The 13,559-nt window shown below is 45.6% G+C and overlaps 1 long non-coding RNA gene across 1 annotated transcript; it reads right to left on the bottom strand.

Moving 5' to 3' along the window:
• Positions 1-594: 594 nt before the first annotated feature.
• On the bottom strand, positions 595-13,270 carry LOC110302829. The gene is made up of 3 exons (XR_002378856.2): positions 13,107-13,270; positions 1,267-1,410; positions 595-1,190 (listed from the first exon to the last, which is right to left on the bottom strand). It is a non-coding gene; the product is annotated as an uncharacterized LOC110302829 (long non-coding RNA).
• Between the last annotated feature and the right edge of the window lie 289 nt (positions 13,271-13,559).

Below are 13,559 nucleotides of genomic sequence, written 5' to 3'. Positions count from 1 at the left end.
GCTATAAGCTAAAATAAATTGATTTTCTCAGATATTTTGTTGCTTCAGTGAGAAAGTAACTCATGTATCTACCCTAAAACCTCCATGGTCATTGCTCCTCTTCACCGTGGAGGACCTGCCTCATTCTCTATTCCTCCAGCCTTTCCCTTCCCTCCCCTTTATGCATCTTCAAGAAGATCCCATATCAGTTCCTCTATGATCTGGGCTTCTGTGCAAAAAAGCTTTGATCTGGCTTTTGGCTCTGTGGTGCCAGCACAACCTTACAAAATGGGACATAAAGACACAATGAGAAAATCAACTTCTTGGTTAATTAACATACCAAACTGAGGCCAGCGCAAGGCTAGACAGAACTGGTGTCTGATGATGTGGGACACAGTCAGGACAATTCATTCAGCCATGATTGTCACAAAAATCCAGGTTAGAGCATCACTCGGAGTCTGCGATCTGAGGAAAAAGCATGCAGGCCTCTCGTGTCAGCTGAGCAGGAAATGCCCCTGTCTCGAGCCAATAGCTTAGTCAACTGTCATCTGAAAGGATAGCCAACTGGCCACATGGCTACTGAACACTTGACATGTGACAAATGCAACTCACCAGTAGAGATTCTAAGTTTTATTTAACTTTAACACACAAAAAATATTTAAATACAAATATAGCTACTGAAAAGATCACCGGGCAACATAGACTTGGTTGATATTTTTTGTAGTAGCAATAGAGATGGTGTGTATTCATTCTAAATAATCGAGTATTTCCCACTAATTACCTACCGTTGGCCTGAGGCCAGCTGTGTTCATCCAACTTGGACAAAGAGCACCTTCCCAGTTCCTGCACACAAATTAAAACGCCAGCATCTGGGATGCTCAGGTGTGGGGTTTCACTTTTCTCAGCTTTCTGCACTGGAAAGACATCCAGAGGTGTAGCCATTCTCCAGCAACCTTAGCTTGCAGCATGCGCTCGGACAAATTTTACGTGCCATTTTAAATACATACAGATAAACATACGTATTGAAATATAATGAATTGGTTTTTTGTTTTTGTTTTTTTTCCTCCCTTTTGTTTGGTTTGGTTTTGGTTTTATGTGCACCGATGCAGATTTCCACACTACTGTAAGCCCCGTCCAGATGCTGCAAGCCACTCTGCACGCAGCCAGCTTGGGAACTGCACGCTCCACCACACCCTCCAAGGTGCCAAACCCTGTGGAAGTCCAAGCAGGAAAATTAGGAGTTTTTACTAGCGATGCCTTAATGGTATGCCCACTAGAAATATGTACCTTGGCACAAGTGGGCCTCCTGGCCCCTGTCACCTTCTTTCTGCCGCTGGAGTTGGGATGGCAGCCCTGGAAAACAGGCACGCTTGCCTTTACATTCAGCATGAATCGCCGGTTCTGTGTCGGGGCGGAGCCTGCCTCAGATGTCTGCAGATATAACAGACGGTACATTTCCCATGTCCATCTTTTCCCAGGGGCCAGAAGAGGGTTGAAAATAACTCCCAAAGTTGCTGTGAGTTTTCCTCTCCACCCCTCCCCCTCTCCAAATATATACTATCTTGGGAGTAGCACACTTTTAAAAGTCTCTCACAGAGCTTTCCAAATATTCGTAGCAAATATACATGTGTCTTGAAGGTGAGCAAATATGCATATGTCTTGAAGGTGAGTCTGGCCAAGGTGGCGAGTTAATGAAATCAGATGGCGTGTGTGTGTGTGTGTGTGTGTGTGTGTGTGTGTGTGTTTTGAACACTTTTCTGAGTGCTGGGGACTCACAGAGTCTGATACAAGCTTATTCATTCATACTGGAAAACTAGGCCCTTTGTGGTCTGGGTCCTGGCTGCACCGACAGTCTTGTCGTCGCCTCTGCCCCCAGTTCCTGTGCCCCAGCAGTACTGAGTGAGTGAGAGCATGCCCAGTTTCTCCCTTTGCTTTCTGTATCATGGCCAAGCCAGAAGGTCTCTGTCTCATGCCCGTTCTGGATCAGTTCCCCCCAAACACCCAGGACAGCAGGTACCTGCTGCAGGTGGCTTTCTCTTCCCTCTCCGAGTAGGATGCCCCCTCCCACGTGCTCTCTCGGTGCCCTCTACCCTATATATTCCAATGCATTCCATATGTCTTTGTTTACTATATTCTGTTACCTTGCCCAGCTTCCCTTTCTGTTGGTCTTTGAAATTCTTAAGAGCTAGGTCTGTACCTCTTTTTTTTTTTCCTGAACACTCAGAACCAATTGACATTCAGGACTCATACCCATCAATCAAAACAATTCATGAGGGCTGGAGAAATGGCTCAGTGGTTAAGAGCACTGACTGCTCTTTCAGGGGTCTGGAGTTCAAATTCCCAGCAACCACATGGTGGCTCACAACCATCTGTAATGGGATCCGATGCCCTCTTCTGGTGTGTCTGAAGACAGCTACAGTGTACCCATATACATAAAATAAACAAATAAACAAGCAAAAAGATTCATGAATTAGTTGAGACAAACAGGATGCACATGGGATGGGAGAACATTGCCATTTCGCATACCGCCTCATCTCATCTCAAAGGGTTTTTTTTGGGGAGGGGGGGACGGATCTGGATCAATCTGGCATTGGACAGGATTGGTATCTGTCTATTTAATGAAAACTATGCCAGGTACTTCAGAGACACCTCATGCCAAGGCTCAGTGAATGAAGGAAACTGTCACAAGGGATTGAGAGCAGCAGAAGAAAGGCAGTCACCATGTGTGTGGATATTTGTTGAGGTCCTGTCTCTGAACTCTGATCCTAAAAGGCGGCCTGAGCCAGGCCACCTCTTGCTCTCTGGTTATGCCCAGTCCCATCCAGACTCCCCCGTCTCGACAGAAACTTCACTCTCCTGCTTTTACGTGACATGTTGCTGACAAAATTCGTGTGTCACCTCTCCGTCTTTGTCTCCATCTCTGTCCCTCCATCCTTCTCTCCATCCCTCCCTCTCTCCCTCCTCCTTCCCTCCCTTTCCTTTCTCCTCTCCCCTCATCTTTGTCCCTTCTCTCTACTCTCAGTTCAAAGACACAAAAAGAGAAGTCCTGTTGAATATACAGCATCACCACAGGCACCCAGCGTGGCCTGCTGACAGCCCAGTGCAGGCCCCTCAGTGCAAGCGGAATCTCCCAGCACCCTGACCAGGGACTTCCCAGCCTCTAGAACTGAAAGACCTCAGTACTTGTCCATCAGCCCATCTAGTCTAAGTGCTTTGTAGCCTCTGGAACTGAGACACAATCCCCTACCTGCCACTCTCCACTAGCCACCAGAGTCATTTTTTTAAAAATTATTATTATAAAACCACATTGAGACATTCTACCTCCTCATGGAGTGCAACTCAAATTTGAAAACAACTCATGCTTCTTTGCTGCCTATAAAACCTTGTGATCTGGCTGCCGCCAGATTTCTAGACTCTCCCTCTTGGGACACTCTTCAAAATCTAGGCATATCACCTCCTGCACACTGAAATCCTATGTGTCACTGCCCGTGTGTGTGTGTGTGTGTGTGTGTGTGTGTGTGTGTGTGTGTGTGTGATCCTGCAGCCTTCTGGATGTCTGGCCCTTCCAAGGTGTTTTCTGACTGGCTACTGTGTGCAAAGTCCCTGCAATGCCACCAGCCACCCATCTAATAGCTGTCTGGTTTTCTTCATAGCATTTTAAAAGACCTGATACCCTACTGTCTTGTATCCTATCCTCTGATTTCTCATTTCGACTGAGAACAGGAACTTGGCCTGGGTGTTTACTGCTCTATCATTGACACAGGACAGGCTCTGCTCAGCTCTCATCAGTTCTGAGTGACTACACATGCTAGCAGCTAGAGAGGTAAGATGCTTCACCTCTCCTGGTTTGTTTTTCTCCTCTTTCAAGAAAGAGTAATGGCTGGACATGTTCCCAAACAGTCCTTTTTATGCATTCGCATATCACAGATTGGGGAATGATCAATGACTTCTAAGATTCTGACGTACCTGGAGTGAGTAGACTCATAATTAGTTTCTTTGAAGTACCAGTGAGTCAGAGAGTGTGCTAGCTCCTACTCGGAGCCACAGCAAAGTCTTTGTGGATGAATGCAAGGGCAACAGTGTTTAATGGAGTCTTCAAATGGGAGGTGCAAAAAGATGAGACACAAAGGGATGTCGTGGGTGGTGACAGCATCCCACAGGCCTACACTTCGCCTCTCTCCCTCTTCAGCTGATACCCTAAAAAATGCTAGGTTACCTACCTGAAAAGTATACCTAGCCTTGTTGGAAAGAGGAGGGGAATTACTGTTGGTGGGAGGGAGACAGGAGAGGGTATGAGGGGATGGGTAGATCAAAATATATTATATACATGTAGGGAAGTGCCGTAATGAGGCAGATTATGTGTAAATATATGCTAATAAAAAGCATTTGAAAAGGTACATCTAGTATTGCCTGCCTACCCACTTCATGTGCTGAAAAGATGGATGGAATTTCTTGAAACATTGAGCCTCATATAAAGAACATATAAGACAGATGTTAATTTAGGAAAGCATTGTCTAAGGGAATCTGGAATTTTCTTCAGCTTTTGAAAGAGAACTGGGCTCAGAAGCAGAGACCTAGGTCTGAGCCTAGATTCTAAAGCTGAAAAGTGGAATGACTTTGGGTAGGAACCTTAAAGATCATTGAATCTGCTTTCGTCCTCCTTGTTAAGGGGATGCTACTCCGCCCACCTTAGAACCTTTATCTCAGTGGTTCTTTGGGAAGGCTTCAGACTGTAAGCTACCATGTATTGTGCTTTGGTTCTGCGAATACCGTTGAGACAGATTCTCTACAGAATACAAGGACAAGAGGATGTCAAAAGCTATTAATTCATACTAGTGCACATGGTATGTGTGTGTATGTGGTACATGTATGCTCATGCATGCATGTGAGTGTGCACCCGTACATATATATTTATGTACATGCATATGGGTGTGTGTTCATGTAAAGGCTGACTTTGGAGTCAGGTGGCTTAGGTTCAAGCTATGCGGGTGAACTAGAATTTATTTCAGTTCTTTGCAAAACTGGTTAAGTACCAGCCCTCAGGGTTATTTAGGCAGTGGTTCTGAGCCTCAATAATGCTACAACCTTTCAATACAGTTCCTTATGTTGTGGTGACCCCCAATCATAAAATTATTTCATTGCTACTTCATAACTGTGCCTTTGTTATGAATTATAATTTAAATATTTTTTAGAGATAGAAGTTTGTCTCAGGGGTCACAACCCACGGGTTGAGAACCACTGGTTTAGAGGATTACAGGATTGTAATAAATGCCATCTGGCTGACATGTGATATATATTTTCTATGAATATTAAGTTACTCCTCTGAAAAAAAAAATCACTGGTCTTATCCACACTGTTCAAGGAGTCTTGCTTCTTTCCAGTTTCTACTCAGTACCATTCTGGAATCACCCAGACCTTTCCAGTTCTCACTGTCATACACAATTATACAGGACCTGGCTAAGGAGTATTCTGCTAAGTGCCAGCCAGGAGTAGACTGCACAGCAGTGGGGTGAAGTCCTGACTAGGTCACACATCACACAGACGAGCAGGAGTCATTCTAGTGTTCAAGGACCCCCATTGCACAGTATAACCCTTGGACTTCCTTGCAGTAGCTGTGATCTGGAATAGAAGGTCAAATTTGAGTCTGTGCAGCAAAGCCGATGAGCTGTGAACTTAACTGACACCAGGCAGTAAGATGAGTCACTGAACAAAGATGTCGTTACCATAAAGATTTGCCTGTGGACAGTTAAATTACATTATTGTAATTTGCCAAAAATACCTTGTGTCGGTTAGGAGAGACTGAGTCATGCTATGATGAGAGATCACCCCACCTCCCAGCCTATGAATGCACAATGGTGTCTAACCATGGTACACTGATGGCTTGTTTCCTCTGCTATTCTTGCTGTTCTTGGTGTAGGTGTTGGAGATTGGATCAATGGCCTGGCTTGTGGGAGGCAAGCATCCCATCACTCAGCTCCCATTCCAGTCATGCATATGTGTAGATGTGTGTTCACGTTGGCGTCAACTTTGAGATAAGATCTTCATGTATAGCCCAGGATAGCCTCAAATCCAAAATTCTCCTGCCTTAAACATCTGGGTGCCAGGGAACATGCACACACCCCCATCCCACCCCCACATACACACCTGGCAGCTTTACCCCATAGAACTTTCATTTCTTGTTCATGCTTCCTGTTCACTGGACATTAGTTGGAAAGGGTATGGGCATGTGGCAGCTCTGGTCAACGTTTATGAACAGTCACTGAGGTATGTAGGCTGGTAGCACCATCTCCACTTACAGAATTGCTGATTCCATGCTAGAGCGGGAAATGACATTGGTAGATCTTGTGTTGGCTACTACATGCTTTAGCTTATGAGCAACACCCTTGACTATAGACAACTCATTAACCACAAGTATCCATTTTGATCTCAATCAACCTTCCAAAGGAGGCCAGAAAAATGTGATCACACCAAGAGGAAGAGAGAGGAAAAAAAAAAAAAAACAATTGCCAAATATTCCCACTGCTCACCTCTATCCCATTATGTACTAATGAAACTGATTCTTAGAAAACCCAGTGACAATTAAGAGAGCAGAGCTAGGTGATGCTGTGGTAGCCAGTGTGGGCCAAAGACAAAGTTTGGGAATTCTTCAAAAGCAATCTGGTTCAATGAGGCAATCTTGAACATCTTGAGGACATCTTCCTTCTATCCATTTATTTACTTATCCTTTTGCAGTTTCTTGGATCAAAGTCTTGCCTTTTATTCTCTCTTATTCCCTTCCCCCATTCTGCCAAATCCTTTCTCCTTCTCCAACCCACTCCTCCTTTCATGTCTTTGTGCATGTGGTCCACTGCATTAGGATTCCTGCATGAGAGGTAGGTTATCTGTTTGAGTCGGGCCAGTGCATCAGAAGCAGCACCATTAATGATTATTACCAATCCCCTTCCCCTACAACTTTTAACTACATAGAGCTCTTCTGGAGGGTAGGGCCTTATAAGGCTCCTTTTTTTTTGTTTTTGTTTTTGTTTTTTTTTTTTTTTTTTTTTGGTTTTTAGAGACAAGGTTTCTCTGTATAGCCCTGGCTGTCCTGGAACTCACTCTGTAGATCAGGCGGGCCTCTAACTCAGAAATCTGCTCAGAAATCTGCCTGCCTCTGCCTCCCAAATGCTGGGATTAAAAGCATGCATTTTAAAGCACTAATCGCCATTCTTGAGCTCTATCACCCATTCTGCTTACCTCCTCTTCCACAATGTTCCCTAAGTCTTGCAGTAGTAGTAGAGATGCCCCATTTAGGTTGAATGACTGCAGGACCAAATGGTGGAAGAAGCATTCGATACAACACTGCCTCTCTGCAGCCACAAACCTCTAGCTACCATAATTTACCACACAACTATCTATATCCAAGTAATGAATCCTTGGTCCTCAGTCACGCCTCATCCATTTTAGCCAGCATTCAATCCAAAGGAAGGCTACCGTAGTGGAAGCTCACGTGTCTCTCAGTTCCTTACTGGACCTGACCTGAGAGCTTTACAGAAAACACAGTCTTGCTGACACGGTAAAGGGCTGGCTCTGGCTCTGCTAAGAAGTCAGTTTTCATTGCTTTAACTATGGGGTTGCCTTTGGGTCTCAACCCATTCCCTATGGTCAAGATGTAAAACTCTCAGCTCCTTCTCTGGCACCACAGGCTTAGATTTCTTAAAACCTACTTTAATAAGGGTTCTCAAATGCTTCAATGCCCCTTCTACCCCACAGTCCAAAGGTGTGGAACCATGAAAGGCAGCCTGTTTTCTGGGTGAACTAGGTTTAAACCCTGGAGACCCAGCAGGTGTTTCTGCAAGGGACAGAAGGCCCCTTTGCCATGCTCCTAGACACTAGGCTCCTGACACTAGGCCCCAGCTCCATAATTCTGTGGCCATTAGTCACATACGGCAATGCCTCAAGTCTCTGGTATTCTGTCTGGTCTCCACCCCCACAGTTACCTGGCAACAGCCAGGTATGCTCCTCCCCATTTACCTGGCAACAGCCAGGCAGGCCTGGCCCACTATAAAAGGGGCTATTTGCCCCCTCCTCCCTCTCTTGCTCTTACTCTTGCCTTTCTCTCCCTTGCTCCCCCAACCCCCTCTACGCATTCCCTTCCCCCATCTCTCCACATGGCCATGGCTGGCTTCTGATTCTCTATTCTCTCCTCTCTGCCTTTCTCTCTGCCTCTACTACCCTCTTAGCTCCCCTTCCTGCCATGACAATAAAAGCCTTAAAACCATGGACTGTCTCTTCTCATCAGGATCCACCATGCCGGAGCAATGGAGCAGGTCTTCCTCTAAAGAGCCACATCTAACCTCCCACAAGGAGGCCTCTCTGCCTCTGGAGACATGGCTTCCTCCAAGCAAGCCAAGGACTCTCTTTCCCCCGAAAACCAGTCAGAGCTCTCATCCTGCCCTTTTCCCTTCAGCCCCGGGCTAGAGCCAGCCCAGTGCCGCCGCCCCCGCCCCCCACTCTGTTCTCAGCTCTTCCACGACATCCAGCAGCATCTGGGGTGTCCAAGAGCCTGAGAACCTGTCGTCCTCGGCCTCCGTGTAGACCCGGGGATCCTGAGCCAATTCTACGGGGACCTCAGACTGATTTCCTACCCTCAGCGGGGTCCTGTGGCCTCTTACAGCCCAACGCCTGCCTGGCAGTGGAGTGGGGTATATGCAGTCCTGCCTTGCCCAACGGCCTGAGCCCTGGGCTGGACATGGGACCCATTTTAACCCACACAAAAATAGGGGAGAAAAAAATGGTAAATAGGACAAAGGGATATGGACCTGTTTAGAAGTAGTTCTTTGGGGTGATTCCAATCTCTGTTAGGATACCAACAGTCCAGTTCAAAAGTGTCACTAAACACAAATCAGTAATGGCAGCATGATCCAGCAGAAACTGTCAGGCCTCCACTAAATTGTCACTAGTCACCAGGAGTGGCAAGGACTAGCCAGAAAGCTAGGAGTTTTCTGCTGTGCCTTTCAACAAAGCAAAGACCAATAAAGCATGGCACAGCTAGCTATGCAAACACCCTGTCACTGTCAGTTGAGTCCTATAGATACACTCTCCAAACATCTTGTGTCTTCCCAAAGAAACCTGGTAAGGTCTGAGAGCTACACTAATCTATGTGTATAGGAAGAGATAGGGTGCCATTATGAGGATGGTACACCATGAAAGGAACCCCTTCCCCCCACCCCCAATACACACAGGAAAATTATATAACTATTCAGGATTTCTTTTTTAAGTAAAAAGCAAACATGAGAAATTGCATGTAATAATAAAAACTTCTGAGTTTGAGCATCTAGTCTCTAGGATTAATTCTTAGGGAAACTCATTAAGTGGATCCTTTGGCAATGAAGTCCTGGGGAGAGGATCCTAGAAGACATATATGGGAGAAGTTGAGGAGAACCAAACCATGGTGGAGATTGTTCTTCATGGAAAGTCAAAAGAATTTGGGGTGGCATTCTCTGTTATTAATGAAAGTTCGTTTGGTGAGCTTGTAGTTTAACGAAAGCTACAGGTTAAAAAAGAGAACCAGTCCTTGTATCCTGACCCTTTGCGATCTGCTACACTTAGAACAACAGTAAACACAGGAAAGCTTGCTTATTGGACACTGAGACTTCAGAGTGAGAGCGGTGTTATTCAGCCACAGATGGTCCACAGGGATGGCCGAAGTGGTGGTGAGTTTGTGCCTTCTGATTGGTCAGCATACAAAAGCTTGGCTTCACATGCAAAACCATTAAAGACATTGTATGAAATTTTTTTAGACTCTGTATATTAGGCATATATGAAACAAATAAATTTAAAGTTTCTTTTCTGGGATAACATTATATACATAAATGTTCCAAATTATAAAGGGAGCAAAAAGATCCCAAATCAGAAACACTTCTGATCTCAAGCATTTTGGTTAAGAGAGACCCAGTTATTTGTTTGTTTGTTTATTTATTTATTTATTTATTTATTTATTTATTTCATAGGAGTACACTGTAGCTGTCTTCAGACACACAGGACTGGAAGAGGGCGTCAGACCCCATTACAGATGGCTGTGAGCAACCCACCATGTAGTTGCTGGGAATTGAACTCAGAACAGTCAGTGCTCTTAGCCTTTGAGACATCTCTCCAGCCCAAATATTCAACTTCTAATATGGTGCCACGTCTCACCCCAGGTAGGTGATCTCTTTATGGTGCAAACACTGTGTGGCCCCTGGGCCTCCATTTTAACTGTAACTCACTCTGTCTTAGGCAAGATGGAGGAGTTCAGTTGGCTAGACACTTGGGGTCTGAGGGATATGGAACTGAAGTGCTAACAATGAAGGTGGTAGTTAAGACACTGAGACTAAGATCTCAGTAAAGAATGGAGATTAAGCCTGCCAAATATCCTGACCCTGGGAGCTTTGAGGTCAGTGTTTTATGGCAAGGGATATGGAGATATAGAAAATTGAAAGTGGCCAAGATGAGTATTAATGTCACAGTTAAGTGACAGGCTAGGAATGCAACAACATGTTAGAATAATACACCAGGTAGACAGCTAGGTCAGTTCAGTGGGAAATAGTTCATGGTCTTCAGTAAGGAAGATCAGGGTGGGACTGAGTTTTAACAGGGGTGGGGCTTAAGGGAGCCCTTTCTGCCTTCAAAGGCGAATACAAAGAACTTTTCCTTCCCCATCATTAAGTTGTCAGATGTCCAAGAGTGCCAGCTTCTGTTGGGATTTACAAGCATCTCAAGACACTGCACTTTGGGGTTGAGCAGATTGTAGTTGTCCAGTCAACGAGTAGCCATATCTGGGACAAGGGTAGTTGTCATCCTTGCTAAATAGTCATTGAGAAGATGCTACCAGATATCCTAGGCGGTCCTGGCCAGATGCCATAGGTCAAGACAGTGGCATGGCTCCCAGGAACAAGTGACCACTTTGGCTGTGAGTCACCAGTGGCCCTGGAGGTGAAATGTCATACACTGCCTTGGACTTGATTATTTCTTCTACCTCTACCTCCTCCTCCTCCTCCACCTCCTCCTCCTCCACCTCCTCCTCCTCTTCTTCTTCCTCTTCTTCTTCCTCTTCCTTTTCCTTTTCCTCTTTTCTCTCTCTATTTTTTGGGGGGGATTTTGTTTGTTTTACTTTGTTTGTTTGGTTTGGTTTGGTTTGGTTTTAGAGACAGGTTTTTTCTGTGCAGCCCTGGCTGTCCTAGAACTCACTCTATAGACCAGACTGGCTTTGAAGTCAGACCTTTACTTATCCATGACATTTCTGCCAAATGTTCTGTCTTTCCTTTGGGTCTTTTCAACTTCCTTGATAGACAATGCTTTTGAAACACAAAAGTTATGGAGAGTCTCTTCCTGGTTGGTTTTTTTGTTTTGTTTTGTTTTGTTTGGGTTTGGTTTGTTTGTTTGTTTGTTTTTTTGGTTTTGTTGTTGTTTGTTGTTGTTGTTTTTCAAGGCAGGGTTTCTCTGTGTAGTCCTGGCTGTCCTGGAACTCACTCTGTAGACCAGGCTGGCCCCGAACTCAGAAATTTGCCTGCCTCTGCCTCCCAAGTGCTGGGATTAAAGGCGTGTTCCACCACTGCCTGGCCTCCTGGCTGTTTTTAAAAACCTGTTTATTATAATCTCCTTTCTCTGAGGCGGTCAACACAGAAACCCCTGCTGTCTCAGGTTGTAAAGAAGCAGCAAGCAGGAAAAGAAAGGAAACTTTAGGGTTTGGGAGCAAGTATGGCCCAGACAACAGAGTTTTTCTTTCAAGGACTTAACTCTTGAGCAAAGATATAGCTGCTTCCACATTGTCTATCACTATGGCATGGAGACACTACAGAGGAGACCTTTGGCAAGTTCTTCAGGAACATCAAGTGGGTACCCTAGACTAAACTTGTTTGTAGGAAGGTCTTATCATCCATAGTCAAGGGTGTGGACCTGCAGAGAAATCCAACAACAAGGTCATCCTACAGAGCCTGAGAGGAAGGAGGCTGGAAGGTCTCTCCCAGCCTACAAATATCCTTTCTCAGTGTGAGAGCCCAAGCAGCAAGCAGCTTGAGCACTGGAAAATGAGACAGGAGCATAGGCTCTTTGATCAGAGAAGGAGCTGTGGGCTGAAGCTGACATGGCTTGGCAAAATCACAGCTACTTTTGAGTGGAGCGATACTGCTTTCTGACTCTGGTGTTGTTGAAGGTAATTTAAGTGGAATGACTTGTGTCATGACTCTACCGAGGAGTGGCTTCCCAGGGTGTAAGTCTGTGCGCCAAGATGAAGTAATTTTGAGTAGTGAGGCCCCTCTGCTCATGAAATATAATAAAGCTCTATGTAACTCCTGTGTTTAGGGTTTACATGTGAAATGACTGCCTCTCTTAAAATGTTATCATCTGGGGGGGGGGGGTCACTTCCATAGGACACAGAGCACCTGAACAGAGCCTCTGTCCCATCAGATCAACTTCAGAGATTGTGGCTGATTAAGTAGAAGGTCGGGGGTTGGCCACAGTCACCAGAATTCTTAAGATATGGCTGTGGCTTCTGTGTCCCACACCAACATTCAACCTACCCTGCCAGGCAGTTGTAAGTGGGAACTGCTGGTTTATGTGAACTCCAGGCAAAGGAGTTTCCTTCCTCCAAGGGCCTGTGTATTTCCATGAGGCAGAGAGCAGTGGTCACACCCAAAGGTCTCCACTTAAAACGGGCTCATTTTCGATCCTGAGGGTCCACCTTTGTGTTAATATAGGGCACATTCATTTCAGGGTAAACCTTGTGGTGGTAGGGTATACGTCTGAAAAACAGAATAGAATCCGTTTGTCTCCCCAGAGGGACAGGCAGGGGGACTCTCACTTCCTGTCAGTTCAATGAAAAACAATGGTGGGGGGCGGTGAAAGGGGAGGGGAAAAAAAGAAGAAATGGAGCCCTCCCTTTTGTGTCTGGCCTTCGACATGAACTCCTGATAAGATCCTGGAAAACAAGCAACATTTCTAACAGCCTGTTTGCCCTCTTCAGCTGAGAAAACAGCAAGAGCCAAATCGAGGGACAGGGGCGACCTCTATTGTGAACGTGGCCAGGCGGACTTTTTGTCGCCAAATGGCAGAGCCCGAATGACTGAGATAAGGAATATAATAACATTTTCACATGAACCTTGCATTCTTACCTCTTCTATAGGAAAGGAAGGATATCCCTGCAGGAAGGAGGAAGTGGGGCCCTGCCCATGTCCGACCGCAGCGCAGGGACCGCATTGTCCAGGCCTTCATGGTGACTCAGGAAGAGGGTACGGAAGTTTCGACAGGAAAACAGAGAAAAGTTCAAACGTAAACAGCGTCCAAAAAAAATTTACCAATAGCACACTAGATTTCCTCTCTGGGCCTTCCTGTGTTTCAGAGCATCTCTTGGCTGGCAGATTTTAATCTCGGCTTCTGTTCACCTTGGTAACCTCCAGCAGGGCGACCATACTGTTTCCCTCCTCAGTAAGTCAAGAGGATGTGTTTGCTATGGCAATGGAAACAAAAACAACCCCTTTCCATAGACTGTATCCTGCCTGGCCTAGCCGGATTCTGTTCTTTCTTTTCCATTGGTCATTTCTGGGGAGGGTAGGAGCTTGCCCTGA

This window comes from Mus caroli, chromosome 10, assembly GCF_900094665.2.
Source record: "Mus caroli chromosome 10, CAROLI_EIJ_v1.1, whole genome shotgun sequence".
Lineage (NCBI taxonomy): Eukaryota > Metazoa > Chordata > Mammalia > Rodentia > Muridae > Mus > Mus caroli.
Note: the sequence above shows the minus strand (reverse complement) of the source record. Positions and strands in the feature narration are given on the sequence as shown.